At 34.6% G+C, this 22,164-nt stretch overlaps 1 long non-coding RNA gene across 1 annotated transcript in view; it reads right to left on the bottom strand.

Moving 5' to 3' along the window:
* Nucleotides 1-21,284, bottom strand: part of LOC147826413 (uncharacterized) — a 201,885-nt gene extending 180,601 nt beyond the window's left edge. Inside the window, exons 1-3 of the long non-coding RNA XR_015439260.1 lie at nucleotides 20,313-21,284; nucleotides 18,534-18,642; nucleotides 12,203-12,361 (exon numbers count right to left, since the gene is read on the bottom strand). This is a non-coding gene — a long non-coding RNA (uncharacterized LOC147826413). The remainder of the gene's footprint in view (nucleotides 1-12,202; nucleotides 12,362-18,533; nucleotides 18,643-20,312) is intronic.
* Nucleotides 21,285-22,164: the final 880 nt, after the last annotated feature.

Below are 22,164 nucleotides of genomic sequence, written 5' to 3'. Positions count from 1 at the left end.
ATACATGATGCTCTACATTGGCTCATCTCTTAGCTGGTCATGTTCATTTTATTTGATTGACCAAATTCATTGATGTATTGTGTCTAGATCTGCTCTTCTTTTTCACAGATGACTGGCTGGTGAACTGTTAAACTTCACTGTAAGGAAAATCAAGGGAAGTAGAATGACTGCCATACATTAAGGCAGAGGGTTTTTTTGTTTGTTTGTTTCCTTAATTTAATTTCATTTTAACCTCACAATGGCTGTGAAGATAGGCGTTAGGCTTTCAATTTAGGACACTGAGATTTACAGCAATTGAGTAACTAAGCCAAAAGTAAATCAGAAAATCATGGAACTGGTGTTCATAGCTTGACTGGCTCCAAAGACAATATTAAGACTTTCTGATTCACAAAATACCATTGGCCTATTGAATTTTTCTCTTTGAATATAGCAAAGTTAAGTATTCTGCTCACATTTATTTTGTTGTTCTCTTATCAAAAATTAGAAGAGAGGTTTTGAAAAGAATTTTGATGGTCCACAATATCATTGGTTAAATAAACATACTTTGGGGTAGAAGTATCAATAATGACAATAAGGACACCAAACAGCTATCCAGCTGAGATGCACAGTGGAAAATACAGAAGTTGTATTTCATGTTTGTTTACATTTTAGAGTTTAGTTTTTATAATGTGTTTCTCCCTCTAAAATTAAATGCCTCTGCTTATGTTCTGACTATATAAATTATGTAGGCTCATTATATAAAGAAAAATTAAGCAATATAAAAGCAGATAAAGAAGAAAATCATCTAAAATCTCATCAGCCTGGCATAAGCATCATTATTTTTTGAGAAACAGTTTCAAGTAATATATAACTATATTTATTTTTGAAAATTAGATTATGTATATATGCTAGCTTTGTGATATGCAGTTTTTCATTATTGTAATCAATTATATTTGAGTAATACCATTACTTTGTCTTTTACTGATGGATATTCATTTTAATTTATTATAATTACAAGTAATACTGCAATGATTATCTTGTGCAGTCCTCCCCTTTACCTACAAGAATTACTTCCTAGAAATGAGATTGAGAGATGGCTCTAAAGATATTTACATTTAAATTTATATACTTATTGTCACATTAACCTTTGTAATGATCTCTGTAAATGTATATGTAACCCAAATTGTTTGAGTTACAGAAGAATGGTTCTTCCTCTCCCATGATATTTTCTTTCAGTTTGAAGGAACTCAATTAGCATGACATAGTTGGCCTCTCTCTTCTCTATTATATTCTATCTGGGGGAAATGAAATAATTTACCTGACTGATAAATTTGAGAGAAAATTCCATTGTACATGCTCACATTTGCTGTACCCTTTTTCATCTTGGAAGTCCTCATACTCGTGGAAAAGCATACATTTTCCCTTGGTCTTTCATGATGTAATTCACATGTAGGGATAAGTCCTGGTCAAGTGCCACATATGTCTAGGGGAGCAATTTGCAAAGTTTAAATCTGCCTAGTTCTGAGGTTTGCTATCAGGAATAACATTCATTTTTCCATGTTATGCTGTATTCTCTAACTTAAACTTTTTTAGAAGCAAAAATTACTTATATCAATTTACTTTTATTTTTTAATTTATTCAGATCCTGCATGGACAAGATAGTTGTTATTTATTGTACCTCCTTATAAACTTTAGCATAATAAAATCTAATTTCAGACATTCATATCTAACCAAGTTATTATGGACACTTATTTCTTGCTAATTTTATAGCTGACCACTAATATTTCATTACGTTCAGATGCTATTCTTTAACTACTAGTGTGACCTCCCATCTTTTCAAATACTAGTTGAGGGCCAGGTATTTAGCTCAGTGGTGCCACCACCTGCCTCACAAGTGCAAGGTCCTGAGTTTGATTCCCGGTACCAAAAGAAAATAAATCAATTATCTAAATACTAGTTGAGTAGTTTAAGCTATTCATGTTATTTTTTCATATCTAGGGACATGTGTAGTTTTTGTTATTGAAGTACAACAATCTTTTATAATTAAAACTACAAATGCTGTCAGATACTACTATTGCAGTCAAGATTTCAAGATTTACTTGAGCAATGAATAGCCAGTTTAGTCAACTCTTTCTACGCTTTCCGTACATTTCAACTATGATGGCAGATGCTGGAAATGGTATCTCATTCACTACTTTGGATTGATGCCATGAAACTCTATGCTATTTTTGTCTTCCCTGATATAAGAGATTGGACTATGATCCTAAAGACATTATTGACAGCACACTCACCACAATTGCCAATTATTACAAGGAGAAAAAAGGCTGGTCTTTACATTTATCCAATCCACATAGCAAAAGTATGTATGAGAGAGAAATGAATTGCAGGTGACTGGTTTTAATATTTTATTTATTCATACTATCAAAATAAATGGGATGTTTTCTTTTATAAACTCTGACATAGTGTATGTGCCATCAAAACTTCAAAATACAAAAAAAACCCTTCAAAATGCAGTATCATAACAGAACTACAGAACTAGATCAGACTATAATGAGAACTGGAAATTTCGATATTCTTCCCTCAGCAATCAGTATAACTCAGAGACAGAAAATCTAAGAAAATAACAGAGAAATTGAACATTAGAAACCAAATTCACCTAATTAATATTGATGTAACATTTCACCCCCAAAATGCAATACCTGTATTCTTTTCAGTGCACATGAAGCAACAACCAAGATAGAAAAATTTTTCTCCTGAATACAAACTCTAACAAATGTAAAAGACCTTAAACCAGACAAAGATATCTGCTAAACTTTAACATAATTAAAGTAGGAATCAATATTGAGAAAACTCCCAAATATTTTAGAAATTAAAGAATTCTAAATTAAGACAGGGCTTAAATCATTATTTACACAGAAATTAGAAAACATGTTAATTGAAAGAAAATGCAGGCATAACATATAAAATTTATGAAATATAGCTCAAAAAAGACCTTACACCAAAACTTATTAAATTTTAGATTGAATATCACACCAACAATTTAAACTTCTACCTTAGCAAACAACAGAATTATAGCAAATTAATATCCGAAGAAAATATGAAAAAGGAAATAATATAGATAAGAATAGTAGTTAATCAAATTAAAAACAAAAAATATACTAAATCAATAAAAACTAAAGCTGGTTCTTTGGAAAGATAAATTTTATATTCCTCTAACCAGATTTACCAATAAAAGAAGAAAGAAGATAAAGGCAACATCACTACTAAACCTACAGAGATTAAAAAGATAGTAACATGGGCAGGGGATTTAGCTCAGTGTTTCCGCTGCCTGACTCGCAAGCTCAAGGACCCGAGTTCGATCCCCAGTACAAAAAAAAAAAGATAGTAACAGAATATTAAAAACACTTATGCCATTTAATTTGAAACAAAGATAAAATCAATAGCTGGAATAGTCCAAATATATTAAAGGAATTGAGTTCATAATTGAAACCACTCATGTTAGCTTTCTTTCACTATGAAAATAAATTTAAAGGAGAAAAGATTTATTTTGGCTCACAGTTTTAGAGATTTCTGTCCATGGTCAGCTGGCTCCACTGCTTTTAAGGCTGTGGCAAGGGAGAAATATCATAGCTGAAGGGCATAGCAGAGTAAAACTGCTCACTTGACCATAGATGGGGATATGATACACCCTTAAGGACATTTAAGCACACATCCACAGTGGTCACTTCCCAAAACTTGACCCCACCTCCTAAAATTTCTATCATCTCACAATATCCAATTAAGTTATGAACATTTCCATGGATTAATTCCTTGATGAGATCATCCAGTCATGACCATACCTTCAAAGCATGAGTCTTTTGGAGGATGTTTTAGATCCAAACCATAATACCATTCCACAAAGAATTAAACAAGTGTACATTTTGTTTTCTAAAAAGGAAAATAAAATTTCACTTGAATCATATAATCCACACTGTCTGTCACTTTCCAGGACTGACATATTAGATCTATTTTGAGAGTGCTTTCTCCTCTATAGCACTGGGTAAAGCATTAGTGCTGAGCCCTTAGAGGTGTCTCCACAGATCTCTCTCCAGATCAACAAGTACATTTTCCAGGTGGCTGCATGTGTTTAAAACAAATGTTTGTTCCAAAAGAAAAATGCAGTACTGAACAGCTGCTTCCAGACAGTAAAATAGTCGTAGCTTTTTGGTGCATATCTACCTCTAGTGTGCTCACACATATATTATCTCACATGCCAGCAGACCACAAACTTTGGCTTGCAGTAACACTTTGTAGAGCAAATTTGTATGGGAAATAAGAGATCTCTATTAGCTCATCCTCTCTATAGTGTTTGCTTCCAAATTATGTAACAAGAAGCAGTACCAAAACCATTAAGAGGAGAGCCTCACTTGTTGACACAGGGAGCTGAAAGAGAATAGGAAACACAGAGAGTCTGCCTACTCTGCACATTCCACATCTACACATTCAACCAACCATGGATCCAAAATACCCAGGGAAAAAATTGTGTCTGTACTTAACATGTACAGATTTTTTTTAGCTTGTCATTAAAGCCTAAGCAGTACTACTCCTTTTTAGATAACATTTGCAATGTATTAGGTATTTAAAGTAATTGAGAGATGACTTAAAGTATATGGGAGGATGTATGTAGGTTATATGCAAATGCCACACTATTTTAAATAAGAGACTTGAGTATTTATGATTTTGGTATCTGCATGAAGTCCTATAAAAAATCCCTCACAAATACTAAAGGATCACAATAATATCTGTTGGATGCCTGCTAAGTATGATGCAGCTAACTGTGAGGCTCATTTTTTATGACTAAGAGGCTTTTATCCTGAGGACAATATATTTGGATGGAATTCAGATGAATGTGTATTCAAATCAAAGCATAGAAAGTACAAAATTTTATTCATTAACGTTTTCTTGGGCTCATTTGAGGGGGTTCCTAGAAATCTTCCATCCCTTCTCACTAGAACACTTTGCCATTGATTCCTTGATACATTCAAGGCAATATTTCAACCTTCACACTTTGATCACATGCCTCAGTAGTCTGTTTCTCTCCAATTGTGTCATGTGTGAGAGTCATTCAGAACTCACTCATCATTTACAGCAATGGTTGAAGTGTGGTCCCTGGATCAGAAGCATCAGCATCACCTGAGAACTCATTAGACCTGAAAGTTCCTGGACCCCAAGAGTTATTATTCAGATCTGTTGAATCAGAAACACAGAGTGGACAAAAGTGGGGGCCTTAGTAATCTGTATTTTTTAAAAGCCCTACTGGTGAGTCTGATGTATCTCCAAGTTTAAGAAGCCCTAGAGTACAAATTAGCATGTTGGAGTGTTAAATTAGCATAGTTTTAAATCATTTGATGTTGGTATTTCTCCCAAATCACCTGGCGAGCTCAGGATTGCTCTGTGTTAGCAGAAGAGTTTCCTGCTAAGACAAAGACTCTTGTATATCTTCGTTAAGGGTGCAATAATAAATTACCATAGGTTGGGTAATTTAACAACAAATACTTATTTCCCACAATCCTGGAGACTGGAAGTTTGAGATCAGGAGTACTCGAGCCAGTGTGGTGTGAGATCCCTTTTAGGTTGCAGACTGTCAACTTCTAGGTATACTCTGATATTTCAGAAAGAGGGCCAGAGAGCTCTCTAGGCCTATTTTATAAAAGCAGTAATCACATTCATAAAGGCTCCGGTTTCCAAAGGCCCCAAATTCTAATACTACCACACCGGACATTAAGATAGCAACATATGAACTGAGGGTGGGGGACACAAGCATTCAGTGCTTAATATTGTGCAAGGAATTTATTAAGGAATTGATCCTGGGAAAAGCTGAAAGGGGCAAAGAGCAAGGGAAACAGGACAGGGAAGAAAAGAAGTCAAGCAAAGGGCATGTCTTCAACCTCATCCTGAAGGGAGCGTGGGAATATAAAACAGTCCTTACCTAGTAAGCTCTGGTACCAACATGAGGCAAAGGAGCAGGACCTTCCTACTCTCATGCCAATTAGCCAGTGTCTGAAGGCTGCATCTAGTGAAATAAATGCTCCACCATTTTGGCTCTGTGCCAATATAGGCAAAGCAGCTGCAGGGCCCGAGAGCAGGATTTAGGGACACCCACAAGGGCAGGAAGCACAAACACACTAATTCCTAACATTAGGCTAAATGTTATGCCAAATATCCTCCGGAAAGTTTCCCTGCTATCTTTTAGCTTCTGAACCAAGAAAAGGACTCACTGGGGAGGAAAAAACATGAGAGGAAGGAGGCAATGAGAGTATAAATTTTGATGGGGCACAGAAATTGAGATTCTGCACACAATCCAGGGGGTATCACTCTCATGACCTGAGGGTTTTTTTTAATCTCAAAGCCACACAAATAATAGTGTTATTAACAATAATTATGACCATAAAAATAAATTTTATATTTAGGAACTTATATAACCCTCTCAACAGTCCTGTAAGGTAAGTATTGTTACTGTCCACATTTCATAGGTAAGGAGTTTGAGACCCAGAGAAGCCCAGTGACTCAATGAAGGTCACATAGCAAGTAAAAGGGCAATCTGGGATTGGGACCTGGGCAAGTCTGGATCTAGGATGCGTGCAAAAACCATGTCATTACATTTCCCAATTCTGCAATCACATAAACACCTATAGTCTAGCTGTAAATTGTGTAACTAACATGTGGAAAATATGAATAGAATTTAGAGGAGAAGTAGTAAATAGATTAGTTTAATCTGATCAAATGCTGGGGCAACGTCAAGTGGAGACATAAGACAGTTTAGGTGATATGGAAAGTGAATTCAGGAGACATAGGCTAAGACAAATGAGATGGAGAAGCCCAAGGGTGCATGTGTGAAACATTGCACTTTCAGGAAGCTGTGAATAAGAATCTCAGACAGGAGCCTAACAGTACATTGAAAATTCAGCCAACCAAGAGCCTAACATCAAAAATTATTTGAAATAGTTACCCTAAATATTTCAGTGTAGAATACTTATTTCATTACCTGGTAGCATTTTTTGACACAGGGAAGATGCAGAATTAAATAAAGAAACTATTTAAGAGAATACAAGGCACTATATTAATATTTCATTTTAAATTTATGCTTATTTGGTGTGTTTGAGAATTTATAAAGAACAGAATTTAGTATATTGAACAAATCTTAGACTTGTAATTTTAATTCAAAAATTAATGTGCAATTGAGTTGTTGGTTCATAGTTTTGATTCTTTTACATACCTTTAACAAATAAAAAAGAAATACGTTAACAAATAATTAACACCGCTACTATTCTTCTCTTTAATCTCTGCATCATTTTTTCTATCCTTTAGAGAAAATATTGTTAATATTCTGTTCATAGACTTATGACTTTATTTCCCCCCATTAAGCTTACTGATACATTTTAGGTATAAAAAACAGTTACATACATCATTGAGATCTTGTACCATTACATGAGTATCTTGGTTCTTATTTTTTTCCCCTTCCCCTGCCCTCCCTTCACCTCCTCCACCCTTCCCTATTTGCAAAGACTTTCTTTCCATTTTTTTCCTTTTCTCATATTTTTTCTTTCCCCTTCTTTTCTTTCCCCTACCCCTTCCACTTCCCCTGCTCCTTTAGACCTTTTCTTCCTATTACACAATATCAGTTATATATTTTTAAAATTACAATATCAAGATCTAGGAGACATTACCACAGATTTTACAGAATTTAAAAGGATATAGAAAGCATATTACAAAAATCTGTTTTGAAATAAATTTGACAACTTCTAAGAAGTAGCTTGGAAGATAAATTAACGAAACTGACTCTGGAGGAAATATAAAATTTGAATAGCACCTATTAAAGAAAGTATATTCCTAGCTTGAAAAACCTACCTATATGATAACAACAGGCTCGTATACATTTTAACTGATAAATTATATCAAACATTTAGAGCAGAAAAAAAAGGAACAATTTTCCCCTCATTTTAGGAAATCAACATTGTGCTAATCCTAAAACTGGATGAAGATAATAAAAGAAAAAAGTATGAACATAGATAGAAATTTGTTTAACAAAACCAACTATTAGAAGTCAGACCTGGCAGTATGTAGAAAGTAGTTTTATTATAGGGATGGCAGTGTTGGTTCAGCATTGGAAGATCCACCCCCAAAAGTCATCATTTTAACAGAGGAAAGGAAAAAGCCATACGATCCTGACACTAGTTGGAGCAAAAGCATCCGACTAAATTCTACAGCTGTTCATAGTAAAAGCTATTAGGAGACAGAACCTTCTCAACAGATTAAAGACATGTACACCATACTTCCAGCAAAAACACCTTATATGAATGGAGAAGATACAATGCTTTCTCCCTAAGGTGGGGAACAAGGGCAGACATGCCTGCGCTTCATCTGTCCATTAAACTTTGAAACATAGGCCTAAATCAAAATAGTCTGACAATAAAATGACACAACTGGGATAGGATTGGCAAGGTAGAAGCAAAATCTTTATATGTAGATGAACTGATCATCTACAGAGAAAATACTAAGAAATTTCTAGGAGCCCTTAGAACTCGTATTTGAATTTAGCAGGATTAGAAAACACAAGGTATATATAAAAATTCAGGTCTATGTATACTTGCTATAAATGAAGAATTGTATATTGAAATTTAAAAGTTATGTAGGAGTACAAAGGACCTAGAAAAGAAAAAAGAAAAAAGAACAGTGTTGGAAGACATTTAGTACCTAATTTTAAGACTCCTTCTAAAGCTACAGTAATCAAGGCAGTGTTGGTGTAAGGAAAGACATATAGATCATTTGACTAAAACAGAGAATTTAGAAATAGAACCACACATATATGGTCCACTGAGTTTTGAAAGATTATTTAACATTAACATCTTATAGAACATAAACTCAATTCAAGAGCAGAGGAAAAGATAGTGTTTTCAGCAAATGGCACTAGAACACCTGGTATCTGTATATAAAAAATTAACCTCAATCCTTTATTTCCATACAGAAAAATAACTTATAAGGATACATGAACCTAAATATGAAAGACTAAAACTATAAAACTTTAAGAAGAAATTATAAGGGAAAATGTTTATGAATTTAGGGTAGGCAAGAACTTCCTAGGATACAAAAAACATGATGTATAAAAGAAAAAAATTGATAAATGAGATTCCATCAAAATTTAGAACTTTAAATGACATCGTTAAAATGAAAAGTAGCCCTTAAACAGACCATATATACAATGCATATAACCTATGACCAGAATATATAAAGAACTCTTACAGCTCATTAATAGACAACCCAATTAAAAAGTAGACCCAAGAAGATGATAGCCAGTACAGCACAAGGAAAGGTGTGCACCACTAGAATCAGAAAAATACTAATCAGTACAATAACAAGATTGAATTATACACTAATTAGGGAGATGAAGTTAAAAGTTTTAAAAGCCTTGTCATGACTTTTTCTTTTTGTTGGAATGTCCCCCTTTGTGTTTAACTTGTCACGCCCAATGGATTCATTCTGCTGGGCTTCCTGGGGTTGTAATCCTCATTGTCTTTTCCTAGGAGATTGTCTAAAAATTTTTTGGAGTGCTGGTTTGGTATTCATGAAGTTCCTAAGGTACTCTTTATCATGAAAGTATCTTATTTCTCCATCAATTTTTTTTGGGGGGGGTACCGGGGATCTAACTCAGGACCTTCCGCTTGCAAGCCAGGTGGCGGAACCACTGAGCTAAATCCCCAGCCATTTCTCCATCATTTTTGAAAGATAGTTTTGCAGGCTACATCAATCTGGGTTGGAGGCTGTTTTCCTTTAGGGCTTGAAATACATCACTCCAAGCTCTTCTTGCCTTGAGGGTTTGTATTGAGAAGTCTGCTGTGATTCTGATGGGCTTTCCTATGTATGTGATTTGTTTCTTTTCTCTAACTGCTTGTAGAACTTTGTTCTTCTGTTGTTTTTCTGGAATCCTAACTATTATATGCCTATGTGTAGATTTTTTTTATATATAAAGGCTAGTTGGACTCCTATATGCCTCACTTATCTGTATGACAAGTTCTTTTCCCCCGCGTGGGAAGTTTTCTGTCATCACTTCTGTGAACAGTTTTTTTATGTCATCTACACTCTCTCCTGTTTCTTTGTTGACTCCAATCAGTCTTGTTATTCCTTGCATCATCTAGCAGCTGCTAGATTGATTTCTCATGTTCCCTTACAATTTTGAAGCAATTTTTCTTTTCCTCCTCACTAATTGCAATCTTATCTTCTATATCTGAAATTCTGTTATGACTTTAAATTGAAATCTTACTAAGAATTTCTAAACAATATTAAGATACTAAGTAATGCTTCAAATTCACCATACATATAAATTTAAGCTATTGAATTCACAATAATAATTTAAATAGTTAATTGAGGTACTTAAAGTGAAATAGAATATATTCGATTTATAGATGTGATTTTAAACAATTAAATGAGTTTTACTAACAAAACTTATAAATAAGACCAAATCATAATTACAGTAAATAATGTTACATTTACTATATTATTATACTATATTATTATACTATATTATACTATACTATATATACTATATATATATATTATATTATTATACTAATGTTGCATTTACTATATTATTTCTTCTACTTACACACTCAGGAAATTATTTCCCAGCCCTACTAATAATTGGGTTGGGATATTATAATTGAGTTCTTGCCTATACAGATGTGTCATTTTGTTCTAAGGTGGGTAAGAGTAGGAATGAGTAGAAATGAAGTACCCTGAGATGGTAAAATTGCAAGGAAAAAGCAGTTGAGATCCTTGAGTTGCCTCTGGAGGAGATATGTCCAGGAAAACCATCCAACTTGTGTCAAACTTTGACCAAAATGTGAAATGCATCTTTGCTGCAATTAAACACCTGAAATTTGGTGTCTTATTTGTTACTGTGGCATAGATGAAGCTATGCTGACTAAAGTAGTAATCAAAGGCCCTTTTTAAATGAATTACTTAAATTTACTACATTTACTAATAAAAATAAGACTTTAAAATGGGCCTTAAAGAGTTAAAGAATAACTAGGTATTTAAATGTGTGAATTCAATAAATTTAGCACTAATTTTTCACTTCACATTTTACTATGAGAATTTTAAGTTTGCAAAAATATTGAAAAATATTACAATGAATACAGTATGCCCTTCATTTTAAGACTGACCATGCTGGTTTTATCAAAAATGTATTATTTCCATCTTTCTATGAACAGTTTATCTTATGGAAAAATTTCAAAGTAAAGTCACAGACATCAGTACATCTCTTCAAAAATATTCAGCATATATGTGATTTATTATAGTACAATAGTTAGCACATTTTTTTCTTTTGAGATAAATTTTATATGCAATGACATGCATTCATTTTGAGTGACTAAAGCACATTTCTGCAACCCTAAATCCTACAAAGATTCAAAACATCTCCATCATCACAAAAAGTTCCTTCAGGTCTTTTTTCAGGCTACCCTCAAACCCACCTCAATAGACAATGATTATTTTGAATTTTTCCATCATGGCTTCCTGTTGCTTTCCCAGAGTTTTATGTAATTTTAATCATATGGTATGTACTAATTTCTGTAAGATTTCTTTCAACAAAACATTTTTGAGAATCATCCATGTTGTTGCATGTATCGGTAGCTTATTTCTTATTATTTCTAAGTAATAATCCATTGTACTTTGTATAATTTGTTTATGTATTTTTATTGATAGATTCCTAGATAGTTTTCAAGTTTGGATTATTATAAATAAAGCTGGAATGAATATTATCATACAATTCTTCTAGGAAATATATTTTCATTATTCTTAGGAAAATACGTAGGGATGGAATTGCTAGGTCACAGGGAGATGGCATGCTTAGTTCTTTTATAAACTTCCAGATCTTTTCCAAAAGGAATTGTACCAAAAGGTATAAGAGTACTATTTACTTATAAATTTTTATCAATCATTTAAATTGTAGCCAGACTAGTGGATGTATAATAGAATCTAATTATGATTTTGAATTTGATTTTCTTCATGACTAATGATACTATTTTCCTTTGTAAATTGTCTGTTCAAATATTTTTTGCCCATTTTTCTATCCAGTGGTTTTTCTTTTTGTTATCAAGCTGTAGGAGTTTCTTATGTATCCAAAAACATATTTCTTTGTCATACATGTATTTTCTAAGTATTCCCTCACAAACTGTGGCTTACTTACTTATGGAGTTTCTTGCAGCACACAACAGATTAACACCTGCTTGGATTGACTCAAGGTGCAGAAGACTGCTGACTCAAAGAAGTCTGAACATCTTGAAGAGGGAATGTTATGCCAGCTCAGGTAGAGGCAAATCTTGCTGGTGAAACAAGGAGGGATATCCTGGGAACAATTTGATAAAATTAACAATTCAGCATAATTGTAGACATGCATTTCTTATGTACAATAAGTACCTGTATTTAGCAGAACACAATGCCTTTGTTTCTCAATAAAAGTTTAAGGAGTTTAAGTCAGTTTGGGACTCCATTATGATGGAGTCCTGACACCTCCACAATGATACCGTCTGCCTCTCATGTCTTCGTTGGTCTATCAGGGTTGGCTGGCTCAAACCTGGTACTTACTCATTTTCTTTAAAATGTTACTTGATGAGAACATTTTAACTTTGAGGAAATCTAATACAGTAGTCCCCAACTTAGGAATGAGTTCCATTCTGGGAGAATCTTCATAGTTTGGATTTGTTAGTAAGTCTGAGAAAGTGAGTCTTATACACATTTGACTAAAATATAAAGCATGAAAAAAACCCAAACACACACACATACTGTAAATAAACCAGTTTTACTTTTATAGTTCTTGTCCTTGCCAAGGAACTGTGCCAGTGGTTGAATGATTCATATTATTAGAAAAAGTGATGTCTACCATTTTTTCACCTTGGCCCAATCTTTCAATTACTTTCACTTTTGCTTCCGTGGTTATTGCTTTGCACTTCCTAGCAATCCCGTCCACAACAACACTGATTTTCCTCTTGATTGTGGACATCTTGGGCTCTTATTTAGAACTGTATTACTGTACACTATCACACTGTACAGTAAGCACACAGCAGCACAGCTGTGACAATGTCTGGCAGACATGTGAGCTACTTCCATGATTTGTTCATATCAACAAATGTTTGTAATACAAGGTCCATTTGTATTTGTGAAAGTTCTCAACTGGAATGTTCACAAGCCAGATACTTACTGTATGCTAATTTTTGTTTTATGGTTGTCACTTTCTGCATCCTAAGAAAACTTCGTCTATCCCAAATTATGTAATCTACAATTTTCTTCTAAAATATTTGAAATACTTTTATGTTTAGGTATGTGACCCCCATTTCTAATTAATTTTGTGTTTAATATGATATAGTGGTTGAGGTCAATTTTTTTCCATTTAAAAATCCACATATTTCAGTATTATTTCCTTTTTCCAGTCAATTTCTTGACAGCTTTGTAAATTTCAAATGACTGTGAACATTAGTTTTAAAACTAAAGATTTTTATGCATGAAAAATGCCCTGGAGGAGACTAAGATATACACTCCAGAAGTGATAAAAGAAGAAAGAAAATTATTTTGTGAAATTCAGTATAGAGGGACCTGGACCCTATTTCCTGGGGGTTAGCACACAGTCAGGCAGCAATGCTGTAGAGAAGAAGTAACAACAGGCTCTGACCAGGACACATAATGTTGGAGCACGTCAGGTACCTGTGCTTAAGCAAGGCACAGAAGCCTAGGACAAGACTCAGGCAGTCCAGCACAGCACAGTAGTAAGTGGTTTCTTTCCATATGGTGGAAATGAAGGAAACTAAGACTACCCCTCACAGAATGGTAATGAAGAACACCCCAGTGAATGCAAGTAAGAACTGATGGTGTCAGTGATCAAAGGTAATATTGCCCCCCTACACACACACCCTTAGTTCTTGTCACTAGGTAAGTCTGGGAACTTAAGCAAATCCAGAGAAAATCCAACTTGACCAAAACGTGAATTTCCATCATAGCAATGGACAATATACAGGTTTAAAATAGGAACAAACTTGGGTTGGATTTGCTGTACACCAGTATTTCTAGGGTATGACTTATACTCAAAGATCATTCATTATTCAGGTACTATTTTATGAATATCAGTGTTTGTGGAGAGAGGCACACAAAAAAAATAAAGTTATCAGGAATCTGAAGTAAGTTGGAGGGAATACCACCAAGTGCAGAAAATACAAAAGACATTTTGTCTTTTTGACAACTCTATCAACAGAAATGGGATGTTCGTATAAACCTGAAGACTCAGAATAAAAAGAGATCACAGATCTCATCCCAGTTCAGAATTGTTAAGAAGAACCTAAGACTATATGCTATTCTGTAATTTATCTTTTCTTCTCTAGGTCACCTGTACCATAGAATAACTAAATAGCTGATAAGAAAAAGTTCTTCATAAATGAATTCCGACTAATTAATGTAGAAGAAATGATCACTAGAATATGCCCAACTTACATGGATATAATGGTTTAGATGACCATTAAAGATTGGTAAAACAATTAAGTATTAAAATTATGGGCTAGTTTATAAGACTCAACCAAGTTGATATATAGTATTGACACCCAGTAATTGTTGTTAAGATCAGTATCCCAAGAGAAACAACCAAGAGATATGTGCCTCCTGAAGAGTTGCAATAGGAAGTACTTCCTATGACATATTCTTTCCTATAAACACAAGAAAATGCATTTAGCCTGAATCAGGGCAAGCCTCTGGATCTAGGTATGATTTTTAGAAAGCAGAGATAGAAGACTATGGAGTATGTCAAATGAAATTACAGATGGATGTGACTGTTAGTCATGAATGGATTAAGAAGTGCTGAACAGCTTAGTGAAGTACATTCTGGGTGTCTGTGGATGATTGACATGTAGGCCACCAAACAAAGAGAGGAAGAACCATGCAAGTTTTGAGACTTCCCACAATAGGTTTGTTCCTGGATGGAATAAAAAGGGAAAGAAGAAGGAAATAATGCTGGTTTGGAAGAGTTCAGTCTTTCTAACTGGATGCTCCCGGTCTCCAGGTCTCCAGTTTGTTTAGCCTTCCAAGGCAGGTGTACATCAGTGGCTCTTCAGCGAGGCTTCAGGCTTTCAACTGTGCACTAGTGCTGGCCTTGTCTGTGGCTTCCATCTTCCTGAACCGAGCAGCTACTGGATCCCCCCACTACCTAGGATGCAGATGGCTGTGTGGACTCACCACTGATCCTGTAAGCCAACTTAATAAATTCCCATGCATTACTATCCATATAAGTTCTGTAGATCCTGTTTCTCTAGAGAAGCCTGAGTAATACAGATAGGAAATTTCCATATTCTAGAATATAGGAAATTCTACAAGAAAAAAAAGATCAAGTTTCCTTAATAAATAAGAGGAGAGAAATGAAAGAAGTATCCAACAGGTTAAAAAATTAGTAACTAAAAAATAGACATACCTAACAGAATTTGTAGACCTTGCTTTCTGAGAGAAAGGGAATAAAGAGAGCAGAAAATTATGAAACAATCAAAATGTTTGAATATTGACTAGTAATATGATATTTAGGAATCACTGATAAATTTTTAGGTGTTCAAAGGTGTTGTGGTAACTAAGTAAAAGTCTTGTAAGTGATACGCAATGAAATGTCTATGAGTAAAATTTTATAATGTCTCAGAATTTCTTCAAAATAATCCAATGGTAGAGAGTGAGAAGATATAGAAGTAGGATCTGGCATATTTGGTAACTGTTGAAGATGAGTAATGGGTAAATACAGATTCATCATCCTAGTCCATCTGTATAGGTTCATGTGTCAAAATAAAAAATCTAAAGTGACTTTAAAGGTAGTCAATAGGAATAAATATAAAATTAGGATAGCTTTACTTCTGAGTATTTGTTTAGGAAAAATACTGCCTTTGTGATCATGATAAAGAGAATAAATGTAGAGAATTTATGTTAAATATTAAAAGAACATTGACAATAAAAATATTCACTAAAGTCTTTTTCAGCAATGTTTTGTTTTTTTGACTTGGGCCAAAAGTGACATTTTTTTTTTTACATCAAGGGAGTAGGATGCCCAACAAAAGAAAATACCCATTATGATATCAAAGCTGCATCTTGACAAGGATGTGTGTGCAATGTCTGTACTTGTGCCTTTAAGAGCTAACCCTCAATTCGTATCTGGATCTATAAGAGAGATTTCCAGTGGTTAATTGGAAAACACTTTCCACTGTGAACACTACTCCATTTCTCATTTTTATACCTCAAATCTGAACTGCTTCAAAATAAATTGTGATCATTCACTGTCCTTTTAGTAAGAGAAAAACTTGGGTTTTAAAATCTTGAGCATTAAACCAGCTTAACTACCAAGAAAGGGAATACACAGACAGGATTATGAATAGATGCTCCTAGTTGGTAGACTAATAGTTACAACAGTTTTCTTCAGAGAATTTCATCTACAATTAGAGACCAGCTAGTTGTCCTTGTCTGATGAGGTCTTTTCCAACTAAAATGTTAACTCTCTTCTGGCATTTAGGAAGTGAAAACTGCAGACATTCAATCCAATTCAATTCCACATAGATTTCAACTCAACACATCTCAGAAGGGCTAAGGCTTTAATGAAATGTGCTTTCTTTTCCTTTCTTATTTTGCTATCCTACATAAATGGGTTTAATTCTATTGGGAGCAGTATTTTCTACCTGTGCTCTTTCACAACAAGGTTCATCCAACCAGCAGTAGGTCCTAAAAATTATAGAATTTTATGTTTTAAAATATTAAAATCATTCAATCTAGCATTCCCACAAGTGTGCTCCATAAGAGGTTTTTTTGTCTTTGGAAGACAGAAAAGAGTTGAGCTGGGCTTGGTGGCGCACACCTGTGATCTCAGGAGTTGGGAAGCTGAGACAGGAGGTTGGCCATGAGTTCGAGGCCACCCTGGGCTAGATAGTAAGTTCAGTGAACTGCAAAGGGAGACCCTGCCCCAAAAATCAAAAAACAAAGAGTGGAAAATCATGTAATCAAATTAATTTAGGAATTTTAACTAAACTAAAGACACAGCAAGTCTTATTTTTTGCAGGGCTTCTTAAGCATTTAACATGCCCAGTAAATTGCTAAAGCAGGCATAGATCGTGCATGTTCTTAATTTTACCTATTTACCTCTTCCTTTTAAAGAATAAAATAGTTTGTAAAGAGCAAAATTTTCTGGTTTTTTCGCTTTTTTGTTTTTTGGTACCAGGGATTGAACTTGAGACCTTGCACTTGTGAGGCAGATGGCAGCATCACTGAGCTAAATCCCTGGCCCAAGCACTGATTTTAATTTAACCTTTGATTTTAGATATGAAGAGACCAGGGAGACTTGATGATGAATTTGGGTAGAGCAAATTTATGTTAGAAGTAAAGCCATTCTCCATTTTTTGACCCTCTCTCTTATCAGAACATTGCCCATTACTTGGTCCTCATGTCATAAAAATTACTGATCCTATGAAATATTACCTCTTTTTTGTGTGTGGTGATGGTGATGGTAGTACTGGAGATTAAACCCAGGGCCTTTGCACTAAGCTACATTCCTGCCCTTATTATTTTTTTATCTGAGAAAAGGTCCGACCATTCACTAAGTTGTCTAGCCTGTGCTTAAACTCATGATTTCCCTACCTCAGCCTCCCAGGGTGAAAATATTAACTCTTATGTTCCTCCATTGTTCATTAGATTTTAGCTTCACCTTAACTTCAAGTTTTAGAGGATCGTCAATTTTATCTCTTCTTAGAGGTAAAGGAAGGCAGAGAGGTTAAAGTCATCAGTATAGGTGTCTGTTTATTTGGGTAGAAGCCAAAGTCAGGACAAGATTGAGTGTATCATGAGTCATTACTCATAGTATATAAGACCTAACCACTTAACAAAATGGCAATTTGCTTCCTTACACCTCTCTCAAATGTGAGATTATTTTCCTCAAGTGTGTTCTCTCAATGCCAGCAAATCAAAATCATTTTCTGGTTCCAACTCCTCTGTTAGCTGTGTGACAATGCAGTGGACACTGTGCAACATCCCTGAGCCTGAGTTTCCTATTTGCTTATGTGGATTGGATCCATAGAGTTGCTATGAGGTTTAAATGAGATTTTGTATCTCAAATTAAGAGAAAATCTGGCACATACTAAAATCTGGCACTGTGTGTGCTGCACTTCAGTACAAAATTATCCCCCAAACCAGAAAAAGCCTAGCTCCATTTTGTTCTTCTCAGGGGCAAAATGAGAGAGCATTCCCGTCGAGTTATACACAGCATGCAGCATGATGAGCACCAGCTTGTAGAATTATCTCAGAAATGTGATAGTCATGGAAGTCAACTCTCTGTAGAGAATCAAAATGACTATCTCATAGATATTTAGATATATTTGAAGCCCATGTTTAGTTTTTGGCAGAACCTTCATTTTGTCATTTTACAGCTCTCTAATAACAAGCTTCTAGCCATGCATTGGGGCAATTTTTCAACAAAGAGCTTTTTTACTTAGGTCAGCTATTGAATAAAACAATGTAGAAATTACCTGAGGGTTGGAGCAGAATAATTCTGTCAAGTATGGGTTGGCTATGTGTCTAAATAGGAATAAAATTCACGTCTCTCTTTGTTCCTGTATTCATTTCTCATATGCATGGCTGAAAATTCCACCACAAGAAAAGATAGAATTATTTTCTCAGAAGTGTACCTGGAATAAATATTGACCTGGAAATCATCTAGAGGATCACCAGATAGAGTAATTTTTCAAACTTGGACCAGAATCAGAAACACATGAAGATAGCACTGCACTCTATAATTATGTGTAGTTAAAATTATAGTTAAAAATAAATAATATAAAAGAAGTACCTGAATATCTGTTAAAATGCAGAATACCAGGGCTAATCTCCAGTGATTCTGATATACTAAATAGGGGATATAATCACTCCAGTAATGATTCTGAGCCAAGCATAGATGCTGATGTCTCCAGGCCCCTTAAAAGTCTTAAAGAAATTGAAACTTTATAAGGTAAGTCAGTGGCAAAATCTGACCTTAAATCCAGCCTTACTTACACTCAGGCCAGTGCTCTTCCCATCACTTTAGCCTGGACCGAGGGAATGTTAATATAAACAAAAAGTTTACAAACTTTCCTTTCAGTAAATCTAGTTGATCATAAAGGTCAGGATAAGTTGAAACTATCTGAGATCTTGAAACAAAGATCTGAGTGGAAGGAACACATTCAAGTTAGTCCTGTCACTCCAAATAATGGTACTTGGCTTGCTAAGCATTGCTTCTGTGAACACTTAAGCATGTTCATCAAGGGAAATGCTAGTCTTCTAATCCATGAGGATTTGCTTACCTGGAAAGTCTGTTCAGAGTTATAATGCTGTGAAGCAAGTGTTAAATATACTCTGCTAAATTAAGAAGTATTATTAATGAAGACAGATGACCTACATGCATTTCAATTTCTGCTCCTGCCAGACCTTTCAGCATAGCCCTAATGCCTCTGGCACCAAATAAATGACAAATACAATAATTTCCTTTCCTATAATATTAAATAGAAAATTTCTCTGTTTTCTTTGTTCTTTGACTATCAAGAAGCTTGTAAGCAAATATGAAGCACAATCAAGCAACCATGATAACCACAGGGCTCAAATGACTTGTGCTCTTTTCTATTTCCTTGATTTTTTATTATTTTTTTGCTTGATTACATCATCAAATATTCTGTCTCTATTTTTGCTTCTGCTTCTCTAAATTCCCTGTATAGAAGAGAAAAATATAAATACAAATAACATCTGTTAGATGAAACTGGATCTAGATGAGTCCCTAAGGGTCCCAACCTTCCCAAATCTCCTTATGAGAAGGCAGGTCTAGTTCTTGGATTTCAGATGGTTTCACCCACTATCCAAAGAGGTGTTCTGTGAGATCCAGATCCCAAAATAGCCAACACTCTAGGCTTATAAGATCACTTGGAGTGAAAGGCTCTTCCAAATGAGATCACTTTGACCAATCAGAATCTCATTTCCACAGATTAATTTGAGGATTCATCAGAAAATAAAACAGTAAATATAAAATTAAAACAGTTTACCCAGAAAAACATTCAGTGGCCTCAGAATACATGTGATCTGAGGTTATAAACAAGAGTATTAGACATTAGAAGCAGAGAAAAGCAAAAAGATTCAGGGGTAGAAACTAAGGAAGCAGTAGGCAGGCTGTACAAGAGGGTGAGTAGGTGTGCTTTGCACAGCGTATGGAGCTGAGGAGGAAATGGAGTTGTAAATTCAGTGTGCACTCCTCCCTCCAGAGTACCCACCAGAACAGGAGAACTCACCCAAATTAACTGTGCTTCTGCTCTTTTATACTTCTTCATTCTTCATCTACAATTCTCATCTTCCAGATATTTGAATAGTGAGTTATCATGAGTGGTTCTTTCATATTTTTCATGTCCCAGCTAAAATTTCTTTGCAGAAAGGACTCCACAACCACCATAGATAAAGCACTTGCCAACCATGAATTTCCCTCATGTGCCTTATAATACAAATCATTTACTTGCTTACTTGTTGATTTTCCTTCTCTTTCCACTAGGATGAGATCCACAATTGTTACAACCAAAGGCCTCTCATTTTTCACTGTTTCTTCCAGAACATTGCTTGGCACAGTACATTTTTCTGAATAAAAAACAGTAACAATGGATAGAAACAGAAAATTCACAAGGGAAGAAAACAACTAAAAAAATTCTGAAAGCATTTTTCTTCTGAGTAATGAAAGATGCAATTTAGAACAATGAGATGTTTTATATAAATCTAAACAAATATGTTCCATACTTAATCATCCTAGCAAAAGTACAGTATTTTTTTGTAGACAGGTACAAATCTTCTAAGCAGCAATTTGGTAGTGTGTATCAACAATAATAAAAACATTCGTGTTCTTTGAAAGAGTCATATTACATTTGAAAATTTATTCCAAGGAAATGATATAAATAAATACATGGAAATGTTCTATGCATAAAGATTTTTTATTGAGGGTATATTTGCATAGTAAATATTGGGAGCAAACAAATAAATTATATTCACTTCTACAAAGATATTAAAAACAAGGGTTATGGAGGCAAAGTAGCAGCATGCAAAAATAACCATGTTACAAAATTCAATTCCAAAAGTACCAAAAGCTATGCATGCTATTGTTGCAGATATGAAAAATATATTAAAAGTAAAACACACAAATACAGTAACAAAGAAAATGAGAACATCAAAATTTATTTTAAATTTAATTTTCCAAATTTTTATATTACTGCTATAATAAAAATAAATATCTGTCCTGCCGGTATGAAAGATTGCTTTAAAAATAATTTATTCTTTGAAGATTCAACCTCTGACATATGTCAGAAACTGCTAAATTTTGTGCATTAATGAGCCCATGGTTGTCTTTAAAACATATCATATTAGACAGAGGGATAGACCTAATTGCAATGCTAGTAAGATGTGGTAAGTACTCTAAAGGTGGTACAAAAAACAAAACTATCTGTATAAAAATAAATAATATTGAGAGGTGTGTTTGTCTGTCACCTGCCACAAAGTTTCAAAAGACCAATGCAGATGTTTCTGTTCTGGTGCCTCTTGTCTAAGCAGTGACATCAAGTGCTTTCTTTTTTTTTATGATTCTGCCACCTTCTAAATTCTCCTGAAGGGGAAAAAGAAGGTGGGCAAGGTACACCAGACACTCAGCCAGCTCTCCTCAATGATACATTGTATACATTCACACTCCAATGAGTGATTAGCTCCCAACCCTAAAAGCAAGGGGCTGAAAACTGTAACGCCATACTAAGCAGCACTTTCCTGGCACAACAACCCTACACAGTGGAAGGGTAGGGAGGCCATGTACACGTCAGGCACTAGCCATTTCTGGCACAGGGTAAACTATGAGGGTAAACTGAAGTTCAGAACTCTGGGTTCACATTTCTATAGTCAAATAAAAAATGCAGGCTTCCATAGGAGAGATTTTATTTTAAAAGATTATTGCAAGACTCTGACCAAGAAATCTGAGAATGTTTCAAAGTCAAGCAGAAAGAAGTTTTCCTTTTAAATAGAGGATACATCGTGTTAGTAAGAATCTCTGTGGGAATGTGGGATGCTTGCTACAAGGGTGAGGAAGCCAAGGTCTGATGGTAGGATAGAGCGTGTTTT

This window comes from Heterocephalus glaber, unplaced genomic scaffold (assembly GCF_053883595.1).
Source record: "Heterocephalus glaber isolate CG9 unplaced genomic scaffold, H.glaber_assembly_v1.0 deba00001472, whole genome shotgun sequence".
Classification (NCBI taxonomy): Eukaryota; Metazoa; Chordata; class Mammalia; order Rodentia; family Bathyergidae; genus Heterocephalus; species Heterocephalus glaber.
Note: the sequence above shows the minus strand (reverse complement) of the source record. Positions and strands in the feature narration are given on the sequence as shown.